We start from the raw sequence: 23,704 nt of genomic DNA on the forward strand, positions 1-23,704 counted from the left end.
CAAAAGTGATGTCATTTGTCCTAGGAAGAATGTCTTTGTGGATATCTGAAATGACAATTATGGATAGGAAGAATGTAGTTGCGGATATCTGAAATGTTCTTTTTGACGAGGCAAAACTGAAATACAGATATCCGCAACACATATCCAGCTTAGCTGTTAAATGCTAAAAATGCTTGCCATACAAGATGGCAGATGACTTCTTCGCCACTATCATTTTGAGTCGTATTTTAAAGGAAGATTTACAAGCAATAGCATGCAATGATTTTACTATAGCCAACTTATTAAATGAAGATCCAAAACCAGGAAGTCAAATGCAGTTTGAGATTTATTAAGAATAGTGTGTTATATAACAGGATATAGAAGAGGCAGATCATTATTTTCACACTCCATCACAGCAGGTGGCGGTATGCACCTTTAAAGTTGGTTCGTAACCCGCCATTAAACCAAAAGAAGAAGAAGAAGATTGTAACGTCAGCTCATCGTAAGCATTAGGTAAGCGCTTGCTCACAAGCTTATTAATAATTATATTGCAGCGAATGCGTTACGACAGGCACTGTCATCCTGACACCACACTGTCGTTTTGTTTGAATAATTAATGATATAGTGATCCAAGCACTACGTCGAGTTTGCCGTAAGCTTACCTCATAGCCATCATAAGCCAAATTTGGTGACGTAAGGCTAACGTAACCACACGGAAGAGCCAAAAAGTACTATTGAGGAATACAAACGCAAAAGCAGCAGCAGTAACAACAACAGAAAACAGTTTTGTTAGATAAATGGCCTTGAGCAAAAGTCTTTATAACTGCAATCACATAAGTTAGTGGAAACAGTGTCAGGCTTTCCCAGATGGAGACAATATAGTGAGGTAAAATTTTAGTGCTGTTTAAATGAATGCGTTGTGTTTGTTATTCATTTAAAAATATGAACATAAAGTTATGACTCATGACAAACTGGCAAGAGAGTTAATAACACAGATCTGTCCAAATATGAGGGAAACTATATTCCTTTGTAGGCCTACTGTGTAGCATTATTAGAATAAGTTGGTCTAAATAATTTCCTTGTTGATTTTACATTAATACTATGATTTTACATTTGAATAACCATTGTTTCAAAAATCATAAAAACAAATCTGATTCTAGTTATTACTAATACAAGCAACTTTTTATGGTTTTCTATATGCTTGTCTTTCACAGATTATTCACCCAGTGTTTATTCACAAGATTGACCGAAGCTTATTTAGATGACCAAATTATGAACATTGTGACCCACCCTGAGGCTGTAAGAGTGTGCCTGATGAGAGAATGCGTACTTGAAGCAGTTATAGGACTTAATATATTCAAGAAGACCAAGCGATCCTTATAGGACTACATGCAAAGCAATGTACTCCAGACCGCACAACTGGACATACAGGTACTTTTTAAAAAGCTCATTATTCTTCTTAACTTAAACATGCATGCTTATTCTTTCTGCTATTGTCTGTTTTATTATTAGTAAACAGTTTTGTTTAAAATTGTTAAAACATATTTATCCTATTTCAGATTATATTTTTGTTAAAGATTTTTATTATCTACATGTCATGTCTGTGTTTATTTCAAGTGCAAACAGTAGAACTGTCACAAATGAATATATCTATGACTTTGCACTTGCACTTAATTTAGACATTTTTAAGCATTTTAGGTCAAAATCAGAGTGTAACACTTCCTTTTCATACTAAATGAAATATTCAGCCCTTGATTACAGAAGAGTTTTCACTTGTTAACCTGACCGATACAGCAACCATCACACCAAACATTCCAAAACCTGTTTCATTAGATATAAACAATCAATGAATTTGGGCAACCAGTATCTGATTGAATACTATAGCTAAAAGTGTGTCACAGCTTTGTTCTGATCGGTTGTTTCTGTTTATGTGTTTTGTACGCTGTGTGTTTTGTCATTGGTTTGTTTTGACAGGTGGCCATGCACGTACCAGTCATTGTCTTAAGCCCAGGATACACTGCAAGATTTTTGCTCTCCTATAGACGGGTTGCACGGCGACGACATTAACTGGTTGCGCGCGCAACCGAGAGGCAGAAAGAAGAGACATGCATTGTGTTGTATGCTAGTAGCCGTGTCTGTAAGTCAAAATGCCAAGGAGTTGTTGCGTGGAAAATAGTACCAACAGAGTCAGTGCTGGGTGCCTGATGTTAACATACCAGTAGATTCGACTATTACATTACTAGCCTAACATTATAATTCATACATGTATCACAGTAACACTGCAAAAATAAAGACAGAAAAACAGATCCAACTAAAATTAAGTTTTATTTATATACAAACAATAAAGAACGCTTCAATAATTAAGGTTGTTGCAGTAGCGGATCAGCTCACCAATCGGGCTTTCTGCCTCCTGGCTGCGCGCGCACCCTGTAATGTTTGTAAACTTGCAACCCGTCTATAATATCATTACCTTATCACACTGTGCGACATGGATAATTTAAACTTGGGTACGACAATGAAACCTATTGACTCATAGGTTGTGACGACTGTGACTCCAGTTAAGTGCAATGTCACCAGCATGTGCTAGTGTTAAACAAATACTGGTACGCTCGTCGACATAGGACCACCGAAGAGCCACAATCACAGAAATTGCCACAAATGTTTCACGATGGTAATCTTTCGTTTGAGACCGCCAAAAATTATGCAGTGTATCCCCTCCCTCTAGTCATCTCATTAATTATGAAATGCACTGTCAGTGCTTGTTCTTTCTGACTCTTCTCTGTTCTCTCCAGATTGTGCCCTGATGCCATCTGCCCCGTTCTCCCAGCCTCATCTTCCCTCTCTATGCCTAGCTTCACATCGGTTGGCTCTTCTTTGGCTCTCTTCATCCCGTCTGCCTGCCTCGCTGCTCTCCCTGATAACATTTCCTGACTGATGCCTTGCACTCTGACTCTTTCTGCAAGGTGCCATTCTCAGCAGTGACTCAATTTAGTGCCACCCTGCTGATTGGTGAGTCTCTGCATTCTGGAATTGAGATTTTCATTGCCCATTCAATAAACTGTTTTGTGCCTACAGTTGAGTCTGTGACTTTTTTTGACCAAGTGATGTAAGTAAGGTCTCAACTTTATACCTTTTAATATTGATTTCTAGTTACACAGTTGTCTTTATGATGGGCCTAGCATTTTTTAGAGAGTCTGTATTTCTGTTTCCTATGTCAATACTACCTATTACAATGTTTTTGGTTGAAAACAATTATATGCCTTTGTTGCCAATGTTTGTTGTTTATGGGTTTTATTTATAATCAAATATTAAATGAGATTCATTTATAACTGAGCAAAAAAAATAAATCATTTTGGAGTTTATATTCCAGTATAATTTGCCTAATTCTTACTAGAGTACATGTAATAAAGTTCTGTTTTCTTTGTACTGTAGTGAAAACATAAATGACATTCTGATTGTATGAAGTTATAATACTTAACAGTTTACAGGCTGTGATGTGCATTAGGCCTACATATACTAACATTCCTAGGTCATCCATTTCCCAGGGCAGCACAATAAACTTTACCATTTATGTGTTGCAGGCATTGCACTTCTGAGGTCATCACCATCTTTCTTCAGCCAACCAAAATTATTCTCACCAACAACCCCGGCTCTGCTAACCTTGATGTTGGAGATCTGCTGTTTTTGAAGCAGGGGACCACTGTCCATTAAAGGCTTCATAAACCATTTAACAAAATCACATAAGATAGGGTAGTTCATACTCCATGCGATGTGCCATACAATGGAAGGGCCATGTTCCTTATCACATCTGGATACTGCAAAGCTCCTGTCATTTACGAACTAATCAATTATTAAATGAAGAAATGCTACGTAAGAGCAAAGACATTTCTTCCTGTGGAATTTGAGTCTTAAATTTAGTAATTACTGTTTTATGGCATAAATAAAAGTTAAATATTATATTATTTTAAAAGCATCATGTATCTTTTTTTCATTCCTAATGTATTCTACTAGTAGTGTGTCAGGCACTTTAACCCTTATGAAAAAAGCCAAGGAAAATAGAGAGCATCATATCAAAACAACTGTTTATTTGCACATGCAACATTAAACTATGGTATACATCTCTGTTTTCATTACAATATTGAAAATGATGAGTATTTGGAGTCTACAGTACTGCTTGCTCCATCTCCAGCAAAGATAAAAACATCCCAAGAAAAAGGACTCATTCACATCACATCACACTCAGCATCTGGAGGACGTATATGATCCTCACCAGTGTTATTTATTGTTTTTTTCCTGTGTGTGTCTAATGATAATAAAAAAATATAATTGATCAATTATACTTTGAAGGATAAAGCAAAACTACTATATTTACTATAAAGCTATCTAAACCAATAGCAGCTTCATAAGACTTAAGGTGGTTATCAAAGGGACTAACAAACAAATATAATGCATATGGGTTGACCTGTGAAAACATAATGTCCTGTTTTCATTTGTCAGTTACCAGTTAGCCTTTAGAAACATAATAAAGTTAAAGTGTATTTAAAAATATGGTTTTGAGAAATGTGTGAAAGTGGTCATGAATTTCAAGGGTTGAACGATTATAGTTAACTGTTTAAAAATATGTAGTTGTAGCCTACTAATGCTTTTACAAAATGCTCAAAATATATTTTAGATTACATCCTGTGATATCCAAGCCTTCTTTCTTTCTGTGTTTTCAAAGCTCCACACCAGTAGGTGGTGGTAAAGAAAACAGTGTAGGTACGCGTTAACACGTGATTTACGTGTTAACACGCACTTACGCGTTAACACGTAGTGCGTGTTAACACGTGATTTACGCGTTAACACGTAGTGCGTGTTAACACGTATTTTTAACACGTTTTTGCCCCGTTGGCCTTCCATATTGGCCTTCCATATGATTTACGTGTTAACACGCACTTACGCGTTAACACGTAGTGCGTGTTAACACGTGATTTACGCGTTAACACGTAGTGCGTGTTAACACGTATTTTTAACACGTTTTTGCCCCAATGGCCTTCCATAGTCTCGCTGCAACCTGCGGTGGACATCCAACCCCGCCCACATCCAGGCGTGACGTCAGTTACCACGTCCATTCACATCTCACTCCAACACAGTAGATGGCGATAATGTACCTTATGTTGGTGCTTCCTGAAGAAGAGAGAAAGCACGAAGTTGAAGTACTAAAGTTGTTTACCACGTCGGTAAGTAAAAGTATTTGTTTCGAAAGCCTAATGTAATTCCAAAATTTGTTTATATTAATACATATATTTATGCTTGATAAAATCATACGATATATTCACAAGGATTGTACTGTGGTGCACGTAACCTCTTTTGCTGCTGTTAACTTTACGTATCAGATATCTGTCAAGCCAAAGTAAAATAAAACTTAATGGTAGCTTGTTTTGAGAAATTGTTAAAATGTAAAACATTGATAACTTAAAAACTGTGAGTCATTTGTGTAGTTTATGCACATACAGCTTGATATGCCTAGTTGAACTTCACACATGCACGTTATTAACGTTCAACAGTGTTGATAAATTTGTTGATACATTCTTACAGGTTACTTTATCTAAAAAAAAGAACTGAACTGTGCAGGACCACATCCCATTTTTACTGTTTGAACTGCAGCCAGACTGTAGTACGCAAGGAAATGCCAAATGCTTTATGACAGAAGAACTTACGGCATCTTCAGCTCCCTCTGTAGCTGCATGCTCCACAAATAAACCTTTATTTATTTTTTATTACAGGATTACAGAAAGAACATAAAGTGGAAGTTCATAAGGAACATTGGTCCAGCATGGTCCTGGGTAGAGAGTCACAGCAAGATATTCCTTGGAGAGGTGATGGAGCCTGTCTTTCTCCAGATGGATTTGTTTTCGAATATCTGGAGGATCTGAACACGTTTATTTCAAACTGTTATGAGGAACAAGGCCTGTACGGGCCATGAAATATTCTTGTTCAATAATAAATACAAGAAATGCCCAGTGAAGCAAGAAGTGTCTTTTAATTTATCTTTAAGTATCTGGGTGACCTGGACATATTCATGTCAAGTTGTTAAAGAACAAAACCTCTGAGAGTCAAAGCCATGTTACTAAACTTCTACTGAAGTGCAATATGACATTCTAGCACATGTCACTTTTGGTCTCATTACACAATGTTTCCATTATTAACATTTGGCGTCTATGCTCCACTGTCAATTCTAACACAACCACTTTGTGTTTCATTGCACAATGAAACATACAATGTTTACATCTATGAACATTTATGCTCTATGCTGTATTATGTTGTTTTATACTATATTGGCTACTTCAGTGTGATTATACTGTATATTGTAATATTGTTGTGAATATTGTAAATTGTACAGTCATGCTTAGTGCTTCTAGTCTAGTGTATGAAACTTGTGTATAGTTTTAAACATGAAAACTGATATATATTTGTATTTATCATGAAGGCATCTGAAGCTTGCTCCACCAGAATGTCATTGCACATGTACAGTGAAAATAAAGATCTTATATAATCTATCAAAACAAGTAATTTCTCTATTTAGTCTATATGTATGTATATTGTGTATGCTATTGCATATTGATCCTATAATTGACATATTTAGACTTTATGATGAAGTGGAACAAATGTTTAGAAAATTAAATGAAAATAAACTCATGAAAATATGTTAAGCATTAAATTTACAATACTAAAAAGTAATTTCCACTTAAATGTAAACTTGTTTTGGCTATGTTACAATTGATCATATTAAATGGGAATTTATATCATTACATGCTGTAAAGGAATAAGGTAAAGCAAGCATATGTTATTGTTTAACCAATGAAATTAGCTCCGTTTATAATGTTTTTATGAAATTGGGGGAGGGTGGCCTAGATTTAATTTATGTCATATTAGTTTGGATATCGTTTACAAATATAACAATACGTGTATTGTTAAAACGAAATATAACCTTTTATTTAGATTCTAAGATTGCAATAAACTGCTTTAACATACTTCGATAGGATCAACGGGTTTCCGTGGGGAACCACGCTTTGCCATATATGGGAGTCACGCGGTGACGTATTGGACGTGGTCGTGGCATCTGGCGTGACACTTGGATGTGGGCGGGGTTGGATGTCCACCGCAGGCTGCAGCGAGTCATACTTGGGTGACACCGAAGCTCCGAGGCGTATGGCAAGCCGTTTTAACTTTTATTCATTCGTAGGATATGAATTTGTGATATCAACAATTCAATTTTCACTAGTTAAAATTGTAATTCTTGATATCAGATATTACATTTCTACTAGTAACAATGGCAATTCTTGATATCAACAATTACATTCCCACTAGTAACAATGTTAATTCTTGATATCAGCAATTTAATTCTTGATATCAACAATTACATTCCCACTAGTAACAATGTTAATTCTTGATATCAGCAATTTAATTCTTGATATCAACAATTAAATTCTTGATATCAGCAATTAAATTCTTGATATCAACAATTCAATTCTTGATATCAACAATTCAATTCTTGATATCAACAATTCAATTCTTGATATCAACAATTCAATTCTTGATATCAACAATTAAGTTATTGATATCTGTAATTGTATTTTCACTAGTGAAATGTCACCATAGGTTGCCATTCAAATTCAATTGTTGATATCAAGAATTACATTTTCACTAGTAACAATGTTAATTCTTGATATCAACAATTCAATTCTTGATATCAACAATTCAATTCTTGATATCAACAATCGAGTTCTTGATATCAAGAATTCAATTGTTACTAGTTAAAATTTTAATTCTTGATATCAAGAATTCGATTGTCACTAGTGACAATTTAAATTTCTGATATCATGAATGGGATTGTTACTAGTAAGAAAGCCATTTTAGATATCTGAAATGATATTGTTATCAGAAATACAATTTCAGATAACAGAAATTAACATTGTTACTAGTGACAATCGAATTATTGATATCAAGAATTAACATTTTAACTAGTAACAATTGAATTCTTGATATCAAGAACTCGATTGTTGATATCAATAATTTAACTCTTGATATCAATAATTGAATTGTTGATATCAACAATTTACATTGTTACTAGTGGAAATGTAATTCTTAATATCAAGAATTGAATTTGAATGGTAGCCTATGGTGATATTTCACTTGTGAAAATACAATTACATATATCAAGAATTTAATTGTTGATATGAAGAAATAAATTGTTGATATGAAGAATTAAATTGTTGATATGAAGAATTACCATTGTTACTAGTGGAAATGTAATTGTTGATATCAAGAATTGCCATTGTTACTAGTGGAAATGTCATTTCTGATGTCAAGAATTACAATTTTAACTAGTGAAAATTGAATTGTTGATATCAAGAACACAACGAATAAAAGTTAAAACGGCTTGCCATAAACAATCGAGTTCTTGATATCAAGAATTCAATTGTTACCAGTTAAAATGTTAATTCTTGATATCAATAATTCGATTGTCACTAGTGACAATTTTAATTTCTGATATCATGAATGGGATTGTTACTAGTAAGAAAGCCATTTTAGATATCTGAAATGATATTGATATCAGAAATACAATTTCAGATAACAGAAATTAACATTGTTACTAGTGACAATCGAACTCTTGATATCAAGAATTAACATTTTAACTAGTAACAATTGAATTCTTGATATCAAGAACTCCATTGTTGATATCAATAATTTAACTCTTGATATCAAGAATTGAATTGTTGATATCAACAATTAACATTGTTACTAGTGGAAATATAATTCTTAATATCAAGAATTGAATTTGAATGGTAGCCTATGGTGATATTTCACTAGTGAAAATACAATTACATATATCAAGAATTTAATTGTTGATATGAAGAAATGAGTTGTTGATATGAAGGATTGGATTGTTGATGTGAAGAATTACCATTGTTACTAGTGGAAATGTAATTGTTGATATCAAGAATTGCCATTATTACTAGTAGAAATGTCATTTCTGATGTCAAGAATTACAATTTTAACTAGTGAAAATTGAATTGTTGATATCAAGAACACAACGAATAAAAGTTAAAACGGCTTGCCATAACATTGTTACTAGTGGAAATGTAATTCTTAATATCAAGAATTGAATTTGAATGGCAGCCTATGGTGATATTTCACTAGTGAAAATACAATTACATATATCAAGAATTTAATTGTTGATATGAAGAATTGAATTGTTGATATGAAGAATTGAATTGTTGATATGAAGAATTACCATTGTTACTAGTGGAAATGTAATTGTTGATAACAAGAATTGCCATTGTTACTAGTAGAAATGTAATTTCTGATGTCAAGAATCAAAATTTTAACTAGTGAAAATTGAATTGTTGATATCAAGAACACAACAAATAAAAGTTAAAACGGCTTGCCATAGAGGCGTGTGTCAAAAAAATGAACCGATTTTCATTGAAGCTTTGTATCGAAGCTTGATTCGTTCTGGCAAAATCACGTGACCAATGACATCCGAAGCTTCGTTTCACTCACACCCACGTGACTGCTTTGTTATCTGATTCAAAGGTTTTAAATTGTGCGATGCGCAGCACGCCCTCATGGGTTGTATTGAAGTATTGCGTTACACGGAATCGATTACTGTATAGTGAGTTTAGAATATAAAATATATATATTGGATAGTAGTAAAAAGTCTTTTCTGCACCACTTAATACCATGATATTTTTTAAAATTTAATTAATTGGTTCACACACTTTATACTTTTAAGACCAAGCTTTATCCTTAATTTGTTATTTTTGTTTGGAGTTACCATTCGCATGAAATGGAACATGCTTTGGTCATGTATTTTATATATTGTTACATTTATTTATTATTCTATCCTTAAAGGCGGAGTCCACGATGTTTGAAAAACGCGTTGGAAAAGGAGACGGGCCGACTACCAAAACACACTTATAGCCAATCAAATCAAATCAAATGCCGGTTTGCGTATGTGTGGGGCGGGTCTATCAACAGAAGGTCCAGATTCTATTGGGGTAGGGGCGTGTTTGTTTAGGTGATTTCAAATATCAACATTGGCTTTCAAACATCATGGACTCCGCCTTTAATTTGTCAAACCATTAATTCTTGCTTGCTTCTATAATTAATACGTTGTTTGGTTGTGAAACATTCAGTGATACAGCACTTTCACCTGCAGAGGTCCTCATCGAGCTCTGATTTGAAAAGCTTCAAGTAATGAACCTTTTTCTGATACAATTGGGTTGAAAGCTTCACTGCTTCAATAAAGCTTCACTTCGCCATCACTAGAAACTGACCACCTTTTCAACACCCGGCGTGGTTTAAAGTTACCGGAACATCATAGTCGAACCATTACTTGGGATAAGGGTGTTCCTCAGTCGGCTTCCCGTCCGTTAAAATTGGTAAGAAACAAACATAAAGGCGCTTGAGTGAGATTTTTAAGTAACGCGTCGCCTTCAGCCACTGCCTCAGCTGCTCATCATCTATGCGGCCGGAAGTACGTTGACAAAATGAGCGCAATGGCGCCGCCCTTGTTGTCGTAAAAAAAAGGGGAACACTGGAACAGTGAACATTAATGACACCATTTTAATCTTCCCTCTGTCATATGGTTCTTTTATGGGTTTTATATTTTTGGGCATATTTGTTGCTTTCAAAAAAAAGTTTTATTTTGGAAGACACATCAAAACCTCAATGATAACACAATGTTGCTTCGTTTTATAAACAGGACACATAAAACGATACATATACAGGGTATAATACAACGCGTTCCAAATTATTATGCACAAGCCATTTTTGTTTATTTTTCCAATACAGCCAGCAAGTTTTCAAATTGGATTTCACCCTCAACAGTTATATGACAGTGTGGATGCTGTTATATTTAAATGAAATGAAAATGTCAAAAGATATTTTAATACTTTGAAAAATATGCTGTTCCATAGTAAAGAGCAAGTTGTGGTCCTCATACAGTATGGGTATAAAAAAGTATGCATTATCGTAAAAAATGCGAATTATTTTGTATAACAATTTATATTTGGTGGACCTAAACAGAAATCATTGAACTATTATAATTATTCACGAGTGATTCACAATACAGAAAGTTTTGACTATAAGGCTTTTTAAAATATATTTTTAGGAAAATATTTAAAAAAGGCATAATTAAAAAACACAGGTAAGAAGCAAACATGTATTTAAACCTGCTGGTGTCTCTGGAATCCCAAGAACCTCTCGATACAGGATCCTTCAGTGCATAAAGCTGTATTTTTACCCCTCCCCAAACCACAACTTGCAAAAATGAGACATTTGATGCGAGCTAAGAATACACAAAGACTATTTTAAAACAGTTTTATTTATTGACATGCAAAAATACACTGAATAATGTAGATGAATGTCATTCTGGATTATTGGTTAATAGCCACTATGTTCAAACAAGACTGTAACATTAGGGAGAGGTGGCAGAGTAATGATTTTGACTGGAATATTGGGAAGATGGTAGGTCCCTTTATAGTCCCTGAGGGGGTCAAATGGACATCTAGAAGATATGTAGAGTTCCTAAAATATTGTTTTCACTTTGAGATAGAAGGATTTATGTCTTCTGAAATAAATTTACTTTCATGGAGGATAATACACCATCCCATACTGCAAAAAGCATCACTATTTTAATTATTATGGGCATAAAATAAGAAAGAAATCAAGGGGTGACCCCATCATCATCTGACCAAAGTCCTATTTAAGAGCCTGTTTAGCATCATAATATGAAAGATCTGTGAGGTAAACTGCACTTTAATTCGAAACATCAACTTAGGGATACAATACTAGGAAAATAACATTTTGCATATTTTTTAAGTATTAAAGTTTTCCTCAAGTTCTATAGCCAATTTTTATTGCCTAGTTGCATTTCATCCATCCTTTATTAATAACTATATCTATTCTGTCTGAAATTCCCCTCCATCAGAATAAAATAAATAAATAAAATCCTTAGGACACCCCTTCTGCCATCCCCAACATTGCCAGGTGGACAGTCTTTGAAGATTTCTACACAGTGGAAGCATTGAGTCACAGAGTAGGGCATCCGAAACTGTTGTCTGTAAAACACAATCCAGTTCTCATGACCTAATTTAGACAAAATACAGATCAAACAATATTCATTTATTTTAAAGAACAGCATTAACATGTCATGTTAACATAGTCATATAAGAAAAACATTTTAAATGAGATTACATTACACAAATATATGCTTAGTACAATTTTAAGTTCAGGGTACTTTTCTAGCTGAAAGGTTTTGAAGGCAATACAGTCTACCAGATAATAAAGATGTGGACAGACAAAGAGTTTTCTTAAATAATTTTTAGAGTATTATTAAGGATTAAAAGAACTTACTGTCAAGCCACAAAAAGTGAGCCTGTTCTTTAAATTTGGGCTCACTAACAATGTCCCTAAACATCTAGCATTTGAGTGCAAGCCTCAAGACAGCCACATCGCCATCAACCTTGACTACTCCCATCAGGATCTGCCACAGGATCTTAGGTGGCATCTATCAAAAATAGACAACAGTCAGTTTAAAATGCAACTACATTAGACAATAAAAAGAGAAACAGATAGATTGAGATCTTGTCCATTATGCCCTGTCAAGAAATAAAAGTGAACCAATTATATAAGAAACCACATTATAATTTATATACCATTAATGCATACAGAATACTTAAATCAAGGTAATCAGTATTACCTGAGGTTCAAAGAAGAATATTTTAAAATCTTTTAACATTCAAGGACATATTTAATAGTACACATACTACTGTACTTCACTGCATGAGTAAAGGGTAAAAGGTAAAAATATAGATGTATGCTTGCGGTTACTCACTGTTCATTCTACATCCTGAAGCAGTCCTCAAGTAAGGAAGCCTTCCTCATGAGCTGTGGTTCAAACAGATGAAATCAATTCATTATCTGGTCCGGTTTCGTTTAAGACATGGTTTAGTTAGAAAAATAACACTAACATATTATGTGTCTCTCTTTTTAAGTCCTAAAATAAATAATAAATTAAAACTAACAGTTATGGAAAAAATAACTAACCTGGCTTAGCTGGACTGAACTTGGTGACTGTTTCCAGTAAGTTAGATAGAAGTAGATAGAAAATCACGTATTGCCAGTTTAGCAAAATAAATGAATTTACACTGAATCACGTTCTATAGTTGCTTATATTTATTTGTATGTTTTACTAAATGAATTTGTATAGATTATTTTCTCATTTGTGATCAAAAATGAAAATGAAGGATTTCACCAATAACAGATGACAATTCAATATCAACAAACTGACATCCAAGTATCACTACTCCATTTTACCCAAGGGGGGCGCTATAACTGTATATAAACACCAAACAAAGATTTCCCAATATCAAAAAGAACCAAAATAAACCATCCAAAGAAAGTATACATTTGTTTAAATCCTCTCAATAATTACAAATGTTAGGGCACACTTTTTGGGGTGAAACAATACACTATATAAATCACACAAACACGGTAGTGGCACCCTAAACATTTAAAACAATGCTACAGTTAGCATTTTTACCATGTAAATTCCAACACTGTATTTATCAGCAAATACAACATATACATGACATTATGCACATTCATATTACACTTGAGACTTACCGAATCCGTATCTTTCATAACAGACCCGGAACTCATCACGTGTTTACAATACACAATCTCTGATCATCCTATGCCCTAACCATAAAATACACGTTACACATCAAGGATGAAATAAACACAATCTTTTACATCAGATCAGATCAATAGCACCCAAATTACTCACATAGATAATGGATTTAACCTTAGATGATTCAGATCTACAGAGCCCGTGTCTCATGCACTGCGCAAGCCTGCTGGTTCTGTATCAGACGCTAATCGCGTCATCGCCAGCTGACGTTTTCTTAAAGGGGTAGTACACCTTTTTTTGACAAAACTTAAAGGGGGGTTATTTTCCCTCTAAAACCACCCGGTTACATTCTCCCCTGCTGACCTGTCAACGTCCCCGGTGACAGTATATGAGTTTCTCAGCTCTTTAACTGCTTCTCTGAAAAACACAGTCCCCAAATTAGCTATAATCTGAGAGACGGCATTGTGACTAAGGGCAGATCTAGGCTCATGATGTGGATTTGAATGTTGACCCACATTAGATCTGGTACTTCTCCGAGGTGTGGGCAAAACAGGGACCCCACCGTGCTCTTGAAAATCTTCCCCAAAATCAATTCCAGCTGGAGCCTCAGGGTGACAAGGAGACACCTCTGTAGTTCTCGTCTCCTGTTCAGTCTCGGTTTCAACTCTAGTGAGACTTTCAATCCTACTTGGGCCACTACATTCCACAAGCACAACCCCTTCTTCCGAACTCTCACTTTCAGCATCTCTCATCGACATGTCATCCCTCTCTACATTAGGCTCAACTCTCCTCTTGTGAGTCACAGGAACAGGGACTTGTGCACAAGGTCTGAGATCCACTCGATTTACTCTCTTGATGGGACCTCCCTCCACAGGTTCCACTGTATGAGTAGTCCCCTGAATCTCTATGACCCGATATGGAGTTGAATGCCAGGCATCCTGAATTTTATTACGTCCCAGGGGTCGATTTCTCAGGTATACAATCTGGCCAATTTCAATGGATGGACAATATACTTTATCCTGAGCAAGCTCAATTCGCTCTGCTGCTTTCTTTTCAGCAAAAGCCCTGGCACGCTCATGGGCCTCTTTTAGCCGTCTCTGATGCACGGCCAACCAGTCATGTGCGGGCTTAGCCCTAGATTCCTGCCCCACCAATGCATCCACTGGCAAATGAGGGTCCACTCCAAACAGCAAATAAAATGGGGAATACCCTGTTGTTGAATGAGGGGTAACATTGTACGCATAGACAAGCTCTGCTAGATGTTCAGGCCACCGTTTTTTGGTCTCAGGAGGAAGTGTTCGAAGGAGCTCATGAAGAGTGCGGTTAAAACGCTCGCACTGGGCGTTTCCAGTTGGATGATGGGGAGTGGTGCGGCTTTTCTTGACCCCATAAAGCTTGCATAACTCTGCAATCAACTCGCTTTCGAAATTTCGCCCCTGGTCCGAATGTAGGCGCTCAGGAACTCCATATCTCATAAACCACTCTCTCAGGAGAACTTTAGCAGTTGTATCAGCCTTTTGGTCCCTGGTCGCAAAAGCCTGCGTGAATTTGGTGAACACGTCCGTGATCACCAAGACATTTTCCCTTCCATCAGAGGCTGGCTCGAGCAAAGTAAAATCTACTGCTACCACCTCTAGGGGTCGTCTAGCAAGGAATGATCTCATGGGTGGGTGCACTTTAGGCTGAGGCATTTTTGTGAGCACACAGCGTTGGCAACTCTTAATCCATTGTTCGACATCTCCATACATCCCAACCCAGTAACATCTAGGCTTCAGCAGTTGCAGCGTCCTTTCAATCCCCTGATGCCCCATACCAGCATGGACACTATCAAGCACCTGAGTTTTTAAGCAGTCAGGGACCAACAGTTGCATATACTCTCCATGACGCTCATCTTCCACTGCCCGATATAACAATCCGTCCTTTTCTCTTAGTCGAGTCCACTGCTTCATCAAAGAACGTACACATTTTGAGAGGTTCCTTAACTCGAAGCCTGCAGGTTTACGTTTCTGGTCCCAAAAGACCCTGAATTCCTTCAGGACCGGATCTTGACTCTGGAAAGCAACCAACTGCTCTTTAGTATAGCCGGGCCAAACAGGAGTGCTCCCCTGCATTTCAGCACTGGCCAGCCCACGAGTCTCTATGGCACGCATCTGCCGGACCTCACACCTCTCTAATCCAGCTCGAACCAAGTCAGCGTCCAAAGTAGTCCCATGTCGCATCATGCCACAGATAGTTACACAGTCATCATATTCAATGTCTTCTCCATCTACCACAGGCTCCCCTGCTAACGGCTGCCTAGACAATGCATCAGCAGCATGATTACATCGACCAGGTCGGTATTGGACATCGAAATCGAATGCTGCTAACTGGGCTACCCATCTATGTTCCAGGGCTCCTAGCTTGGCGGTGTTTAAATGGCAGAGGGGGTTATTATCTGTGATGATGGTAAATTTAGAACCTAGCAAGTAACCCCTAAATTTTTCAGTTACCGCCCACTTGAGACCCAGCAGTTCCAATTTCATGCTGCTATAATTTTTGTCATTCTTCTCAGCATTCCGCAGTCTTCTGCTAGCATAAGAGATCACTCTTTTCTTCCCGTCTTGCTCCTGCAGAAGCACTGCTCCCAAGCCTAGGTTGCTTGCGTCAATTTCCAGGAGAAATGGGGCTGAAAAATCAGCAAATCCAAGCACAGGGGCACTGGTCAGTTTCTCCTTTAAAGTATCGAAGGATGCCTGACACTCAGGACTCCACCCACTTATCACCTTCTGATTAGCTTTAGCAGGAGGCCCTTCATGCAGACACTGGTTAACTAAATCATGTAGTGTCCCTGCGATTTTTGAGAAGCCAGGGACGAATCTCCTATAATATCCACAGAACCCGAGGAACGAGCGCAAAGCTTTTAAAGTGATGGGTATCGGCCACTGCTTTACAGCCGAGATCTTGTTAGGGTCAGTGGCTATACCCTCAGCAGATATCTGATGTCCCAAAAATATCACTTCAGACTGTAGGAAGTGGCATTTCCCTACTTTGACCTTAAGTCCAGTATCCTGCAACCTTGTGAGCACGGTCCTCAACCTCACCAAATGCTCAGGAAATGTTTTGGAGAAGACTAGGATGTCGTCCAAATAGACAAGCAAAATTTGAAAGACAAGATCATTCATGGTTGTCTGCATCAATCTTTGAAAAGTTGCCGGTCCATTGCACACCCCCATTGGCATCCTCAGATGTTCATAAAGCCCAAATGGTGTGGTAAAGGCCGTCTTATGCCGATCCTTTTCTGCCACGGCCACTTGGTGATAACCACTGGCCAGGTCAATACTCGAGAAGAACTGAGCGCCTCGCAACACGTCAAAGCTCTCATCCACACGTGGCAATGGAAAGGCGTCCCGTTTGGTTTTCAGATTTAGCTTGCGGTAGTCAACGCATAATCTAATACTGCCGTCAGCCTTTCTCACAAGCACCACTGGAGATGCGTAGGCACTTGAACTCTCTTGGATAACACACTTTCTCAACAGTTGCGCAATATGTTCCTTAGCTTCTCTGTACTGGTTGGGTGGAATTCGGCGATATGGCAGGTTTACCGGTACATCATCTACCAAGTTAATCTCATGTTGCACTCTGTCTGTAAATCCAAGATCTTCGTCCCCTAGAGCAAAAACATTGGCATATTCTGCAAGTAATGCCTTTAACTCGGCTTGCTGCTCTACTGTGCCTCCAATGTCCAGCTGGGCCACCACTTTAGACCAGTGCTCCTGCTTCGATAGTGATTTGGACTCCATAGAAATTTCTTCGGCATTTGCAGAAATGCGATGGAAAGTTACCTCGCTGGCTGGGTCATTCTCCATTACCGTCACCTCTGACACAACACCGATTCGAGTCCTAGGGTGCAACCAAATATCCTCACAAGAGAGATTTAGAACTTGAATGGGAGCGGTATAATTATGGGAACCCACTAGAGCTGGCATAACCAGCACCCCTCCCGGCAAGGCTAATGTGGTTGGCTCTATTAGCCAAAGGCGCTGTTTTTCGGAGCTCACTGTCCACCCTTTGGTCATAATGGTAGCCACAGAGCCCGCAGGCACATGCACCACACTTTTCCCTGCTACCCTTGCTACTCTACTCCTGTGTATTTCAGAAATCTGCATTCGCTGGAAAGCGTTGCTCCAATCTGTGTCCAATGTTGCGTCCAACGATTGGTCAAATTCAGCCTGCACTAACTGCCGGCATTGACTAATTATGTTCATCCCAATTATACAGGATACAGGATGCAGAACCGTTGGAGGGTCTTTCACAACTAAAAACCCACAATTTGGAATCTTCCTGCCCATCGTTTCCACCTCTAATTCAAGGTACCCCAAATAAGGGATATCAAGCCCATTTGCGGCTGTTAACTTAAGCCACCCTGCTGTTGTGAGCATGTCTTCATCGTCCCCCCCCAAGTGTTGTCGGAAAAAGCTCTCAGAGATTGTACTCACTTGGCTACCTGTATCCAAGAGGCACGATACTTCCACCCCAAGAACTTTAATATCTACTTGAGGACATGTTCCCACTGCTCGCTTTAACAGCTCATCTTGGTTTGAGTCTACAGGTTGCCCCCTAATTGCTCGACTCATAGCAACCGGGGCGTTCCATTTCCCGACTCACTAGAACGTGATGCAGGGTTTTTAGAGCTACCTTTCTGAGGACAATTCCTCGCAATATGCCCCACTTCCTGACATTTTAGACATATTGGCTTGCCATCCTCTGTAAATCGTAACTGAGCTCGCTTGTTAGTTGTCCGCTTGTCCCCAGCACCTTGCTGTTGTGCCATTAAGCCTTTAACAGCTTGTGTCAGCTCAGAAATCTGCCTACCCTGCTCAGTGACCACATCCATTACTTTGGATAAGGTGATTGGGTCGTGGCCTACGGCTTTCATTTCTGCACAATGCGCGCTTTCGCTAAATGAGCTATAAGCACCACTTCGACTTTTAGGGGTTCGAACCCTCCCCAACTGCTCATCGGAGCCCCAGAGGTAAGCTTCTTCTCTTACTTCCACCATAGAAGACTCAGGTTTGTCCCTAACATAACGTCGAAGTTCTCGTCTGAGTGCAGGATCTCGGATGCCCTCTACAAACTGGTCCCTTAACATTATTTTTTCATTCCCCACCGCCTCAGGTGCTCGCTTAGAAATTCGACCTAATGCTTGAGCCAGTGCATGAGAGAAATCCCGAATATCCTCCCCCTCTTTCTGTTTACGACTATAAAAGTCCTGGAGGAGTTGGGCACTGCTGCGCCTATCTGTGAATGCATCCCTAAGATAAGTAAGTACATCAGTGGCTATATCTGTGTCTACAGTGCTTCGCAGTCGCACTTCATCTAAGGCAGCACCTCGCAACAAAGATATAACAAAATCCCATTCATCATCTGGTGTCAAATTTCGAGCTCTTAAAGCACGCTCAACCTTTTCTACAAACTCATCTACTGTTCTCCCATCTTTTTTAATGTCCCCTGAAAAGGGACTGATGTGACGTTCTCGGGGTACATACACATAAGTCTTATTAAGTCCCCCTTTTAAAGACTCAAGTAACTCCACTGTTTTTTCATGCTTTTGACTTAGTTCTTTTAACTTCTGACGAATGTCGTCCTCTTCTCCCTCAGATTGGTCAGACATGTTCAAACGTGTAAACTAACAGAGACAGTGAGTGCCTACTTCAGAAATCCCAGGAAAACCGGTGTCACCACTCTGTGTGCACTGTCACATCGAATTTCCACTTTTCCACAGTCGCCGAACACTCCGTCCGGCTGCCACTGACTCCTTCTGCGCAGGATGCTCCTCTTCACCACCACCGTGTTTGTTTGTTTAATACCCCTGTGCCACTAACACTTAACTCACTGGCAATATTAATCAGAAATAAAAGGAGACCCCACTCCTGGTACCAAGTTTTGTTGCCAGTTTAACAAAATAAATGAATTTACACTGAATCAGGTTCTATAGTTGCTTATATTTATTTGAATGTTTTAACTAAATGAATTTGTATAGATTATTTTCTCAGTTGTGATCAAAAATGAACATGAAGGATTTCACCAATAACAGATGACAATTCAATATCAACAAACTGACATCCAAGTATCACTACTCCATTTTACCCAAGGGGGGCGCTATAACTGTATATAAACACCAAACAAAGATTTCCCAATATCAAAAAGAACCAAAATAAACCATCCAAAGAAAGTATACATTTGTTTAAATCCTCTCAATAATTACAAATGTTAGGGCACACTTTTTGGGGTGAAACAATACACTATATAAATCACACAAACACGGTAGTGGCACCCTAAACATTTAAAACAATGCTACAGTTAGCATTTTTACCATGTAAATTCCAACACTGTATTTATCAGCAAATACAACATATACATGACATTATGCACATTCATATTACACTTGAGACTTACCGAATCCGTATCTTTCATAACAGATCCGGAACTCATCACGTGTTACAATACACAATCTCTGATCATCCTATGCCCTAACCATAAAATACACATGTTACACATCAAGGATGAAATAAACACAATATTTTACATCAGATCAGATCAATAGCACCCAAATTACTCACATAGATAATGGATTTAACCTTAGATGATTCAGATCTACAGAGCCCGTGTCTCATGCACTGCGCAAGCCTGCTGGTTCTGTATCAGACGCTAATCGCGCCATCGCCAGCTGACGTTTTCTTAAAGGGGTAGTACACCTTTTTTTGCAAAACTTAAAGGGGGGTTATTTTCCCACTAAAACCACCCGGTTACATTTGCAATCAATTTCAGCTTTGCTTTTTGTATATTTTACATTAAAAAAATTTTTTGCCCGTCACGTAACGTAAATTTTCTTTGATAAATATAGCGGCGACGTCACTAACTGGTTGCACGCGCAACCGAGAGGCAGAAAGAAGAGACGTGCATTGTGTTGTATGATTGAACTATATTCGGCTAGATGTTGCTAAGCCCGAACCTCTGGTTATAGTTTAAATTTTGTACTAAGTTGTATACAAACGATTGCATGGGGCTACATGGGAACTTTTAGCAAGAGATCGCGGTAGCGGCATTGCTTTAGCCATAACCTCTAGTACGCCCAGTCGAGTTTGTGTTCGGAACCTGCACAACGGCCGGTGTGGGCCGATACGACATTGGTAATCGAATGAATGAGTTCAATGTAAACATGAGTAAATAGAATGATCAAACGTTTATCCAAATTCCATAATTACATCAATTTGATTCAGAATTAAGTACAACACTGTTTATATCTTTTTGGAGTCAGATATGAAGTTGCGTAACGTTCAAACTTCATTGGTAAGCGCCGGTGTTGAGACCGAACGCGCGACGATCCTTCTGCCATGACGTTTGGTTACCGTCGTTGGGCCAAACGGATGGATACATATTTTTCCTCTACAGTAGCAACACAGAATAAATCCAAACCTAACAATTTATTATCCAGGTAGGAAGATCATAATTTAAAAGCCAATTCACAGATCAATTCAAATATAAAACATGCAGATTCTTCAAAGTAAAATAAAAATACATGATGCTGTGTCAAAGACACAACACCATAGGGTTCATTTCTAAATATAGAAAATCCCACCTGAACCATTTACAAACTTTCCCTAAATATCCAGAGAGAACAAAGCATATAGGAATTTGGTACTGATTGGGTGTTGTGCTGTAATTAATCTGCATACAGTGGTCATATGCCCCAACATTGAGTGAAGTTTGCTTAATTTGTTATTACACTTTAACGTTAAATTCTGTTGTCATATGAGTGAGACCATTGTACCACTTGCACTGAGATATTTCAAGTAATATCAAACAAGACCAGATTCAGATTCTTTGTGCATGTAGAATGTAACATTTAATATAAAGTTTATAAGATTTAGGGGGCTCTGAGCTGAGACAATGAGAAGAGGGGAATAGGAGAAACAAAGCTGACTGCCTGAAGGTGCAGTGTTTGAAAACCAAATGTGGGCTCTGTGGGAAGCCTCCTGTAAACTGAAGAGAGTTGTTTTCCCGGGCACCCACTGGGCAACCATGCAGTATTCTTTGAGGTGGGGCTATCTTTATTCAGGATCAAAAGTTAGCCTTACAACAGTTTATGACAAACCACTACAGGGATTGGCCTTTAGATGTCTATGCGCACCATCTTGTGGAGAAGCTGGACGATTCATATTGGAAATTTCTAAAAACTAACACATCTAATAACAAGTCAGTGGTATCATGTTGTGATCAATAAAACTCTCAGCACATTTTCAGCATATATTTTTTTGTTCTGTTTATCTCCATTTACTGTAATGTTCATAAATTTTGCCTTCTGTTTGGTCTTATCCCACAAAACCATGTCCAAGTTGCATTTGCCCCAAAATGAAATAAGAAATTAAAAGACAGGGGTTCTCAATTTTGCAACTCACGGCCCACCAATGCAGAATAGCAGAAAAACAATGCATTGTGACATGCCTTTTTCATCGCTAAAGCAGGGGTCTCAAACTCAAACTGACTTTTACATTTACATTTTTTCAGATTTACGCGTTGGAGGGCCACAGAGCTAGTTTAACATAAAAGCACAATATTTATGTAAATATATTGTTTTATTTCTATTTTTAACATATAATAATATGTACAAAATATAAACAGTGCTTTTTGTCTTTTTAATATGTTATTTTAACAGTATAAATCTTTTCTTAACCTTATCTTAAATATCTTTCTGTTAAAATCTTGCAATAAACTAACAAATTAAATTCCTGAACATTTTTGCAACCAGGTAATGTTTCGGTTTTGATTTATTTAGGATTTTTTAAATCAGAGACTTGACTTGGTTATGATCCATTTCTGTAAAATTGTATATTATTGCTCTATGTGTAACTGCATAGCAAGCAACATAACATACGTATAGGCTACTTATATTGAAATGAGTGAACTGTAACATACTATCTTTTGCACGTTTCTTCTCATTTTTCCTCTTTTCTTAACCTGGGCACCTGATGTGTTTTAACAGGTGTTGCTAAAATACATGATGTGTGTGACTTGGCATGAGCTAAACCCGCCGTAGCTCTCTGAGTAACAGCTGAGTAACCCCACAGAGTAACAGCTCTTCTGGACGAACACTCCAAAGTCCCGACCAGATTAACAATGATATGATTGACGTGAGGTGCAGATGAGCAATTCAAATCCAATCACACATTTCCTTGACGTCAACCAAAATATAAACAAAAAAACAAACTTTATTAAACAACATAAATAATATTGTTACAGAGGGTCTCATGATAGTATAGGTGTTTTGATCCATGGACACCTGACCTGCCACACGTCCCTTTTTTATGGCACAAGTGCATTTTAAGTAGAATTTCGACAATTATACAATTCTTATCACAATATCATTATATAGCCTACCAGATTCTTGAGGTCTCACCCTGTGTTTTACATTTTTTTATAAAATAATGTTTATTAAAAAAATATATAAAATGTTATTTTTTATAAAAGAAATTAATTAACTATATTTTTTCTACAAAAACATTTAAGCACTCTTCCATAAATTTCAGTCAAGTGGTCCTAAACTTATCACAGTAAACATAATGTTGCTCGGTGGTTCTCAAACTTTTTTGGCGTGCAATGCATCCCTGCGGCCCCCCAAAGAAAATATATGACATAAAACATTCCAAAACTTACAATTTAATTAAACAAAACATATTAAATTATACAAAGTGTTGCTGCTGGTTAGTAACCTTATTATTCTGAGGTTTAATTACACAGAATTTATGATAAATTAATGTATTTTATAAAATGTCATAAAACTGCCCCCCAAACTAAAAATTTAATTCTACTGCATTGGAATTACACAATGCATGCTTCACAACCAATTCTCTTCAAAACATTCTCTTATATTCAGATGGTTAGTTTAATTTGGCATTAACTTTTTAACATGTCCATCTGAATGTTATGTTACTTGAATCTTTTGTTTAATGTAAACATAAAAATACACGTGAGGTAATTTAAAACAATTTGTAATTTCAAACTTAA

The 23,704-nt window shown here is 37.4% G+C and overlaps 3 long non-coding RNA genes across 5 annotated transcripts; 2 read left to right on the forward strand and 1 right to left on the reverse strand.

Annotated features, from left to right (window-relative positions):
- Nucleotides 1-340: 340 nt before the first annotated feature.
- Nucleotides 341-3,814, forward strand: LOC129452249 (uncharacterized). 3 transcript variants are annotated; one of them, XR_012357599.1, is made up of 4 exons: nucleotides 341-492; nucleotides 1,194-1,410; nucleotides 2,772-2,988; nucleotides 3,561-3,812. It is a non-coding gene; the product is annotated as an uncharacterized lncRNA (long non-coding RNA). The 3 variants fall into 3 exon arrangements; XR_012357600.1 differs by having other exon boundaries at nucleotides 2,772-3,085; nucleotides 3,561-3,575; XR_012357601.1 differs by lacking the exon at nucleotides 341-492 and adding an exon at nucleotides 712-865 and having other exon boundaries at nucleotides 3,561-3,814.
- Nucleotides 3,815-5,025: 1,211 nt separating this feature from the next.
- LOC129453938 (uncharacterized) lies at nucleotides 5,026-5,979 on the forward strand. Its single transcript, XR_012357602.1, has 2 exons — nucleotides 5,026-5,198; nucleotides 5,745-5,979. It is a non-coding gene; the product is annotated as an uncharacterized lncRNA (long non-coding RNA).
- A 4,693-nt stretch (nucleotides 5,980-10,672) lies between these two features.
- On the reverse strand, nucleotides 10,673-13,118 carry LOC129452349 (uncharacterized). The gene is made up of 4 exons (XR_012357603.1): nucleotides 13,075-13,118; nucleotides 12,863-12,915; nucleotides 12,382-12,535; nucleotides 10,673-12,114 (listed from the first exon to the last, which is right to left on the reverse strand). It is a non-coding gene; the product is annotated as an uncharacterized lncRNA (long non-coding RNA).
- Between the last annotated feature and the right edge of the window lie 10,586 nt (nucleotides 13,119-23,704).

This window comes from Misgurnus anguillicaudatus, chromosome 2, assembly GCF_027580225.2.
Source record: "Misgurnus anguillicaudatus chromosome 2, ASM2758022v2, whole genome shotgun sequence".
Lineage (NCBI taxonomy): Eukaryota > Metazoa > Chordata > Actinopteri > Cypriniformes > Cobitidae > Misgurnus > Misgurnus anguillicaudatus.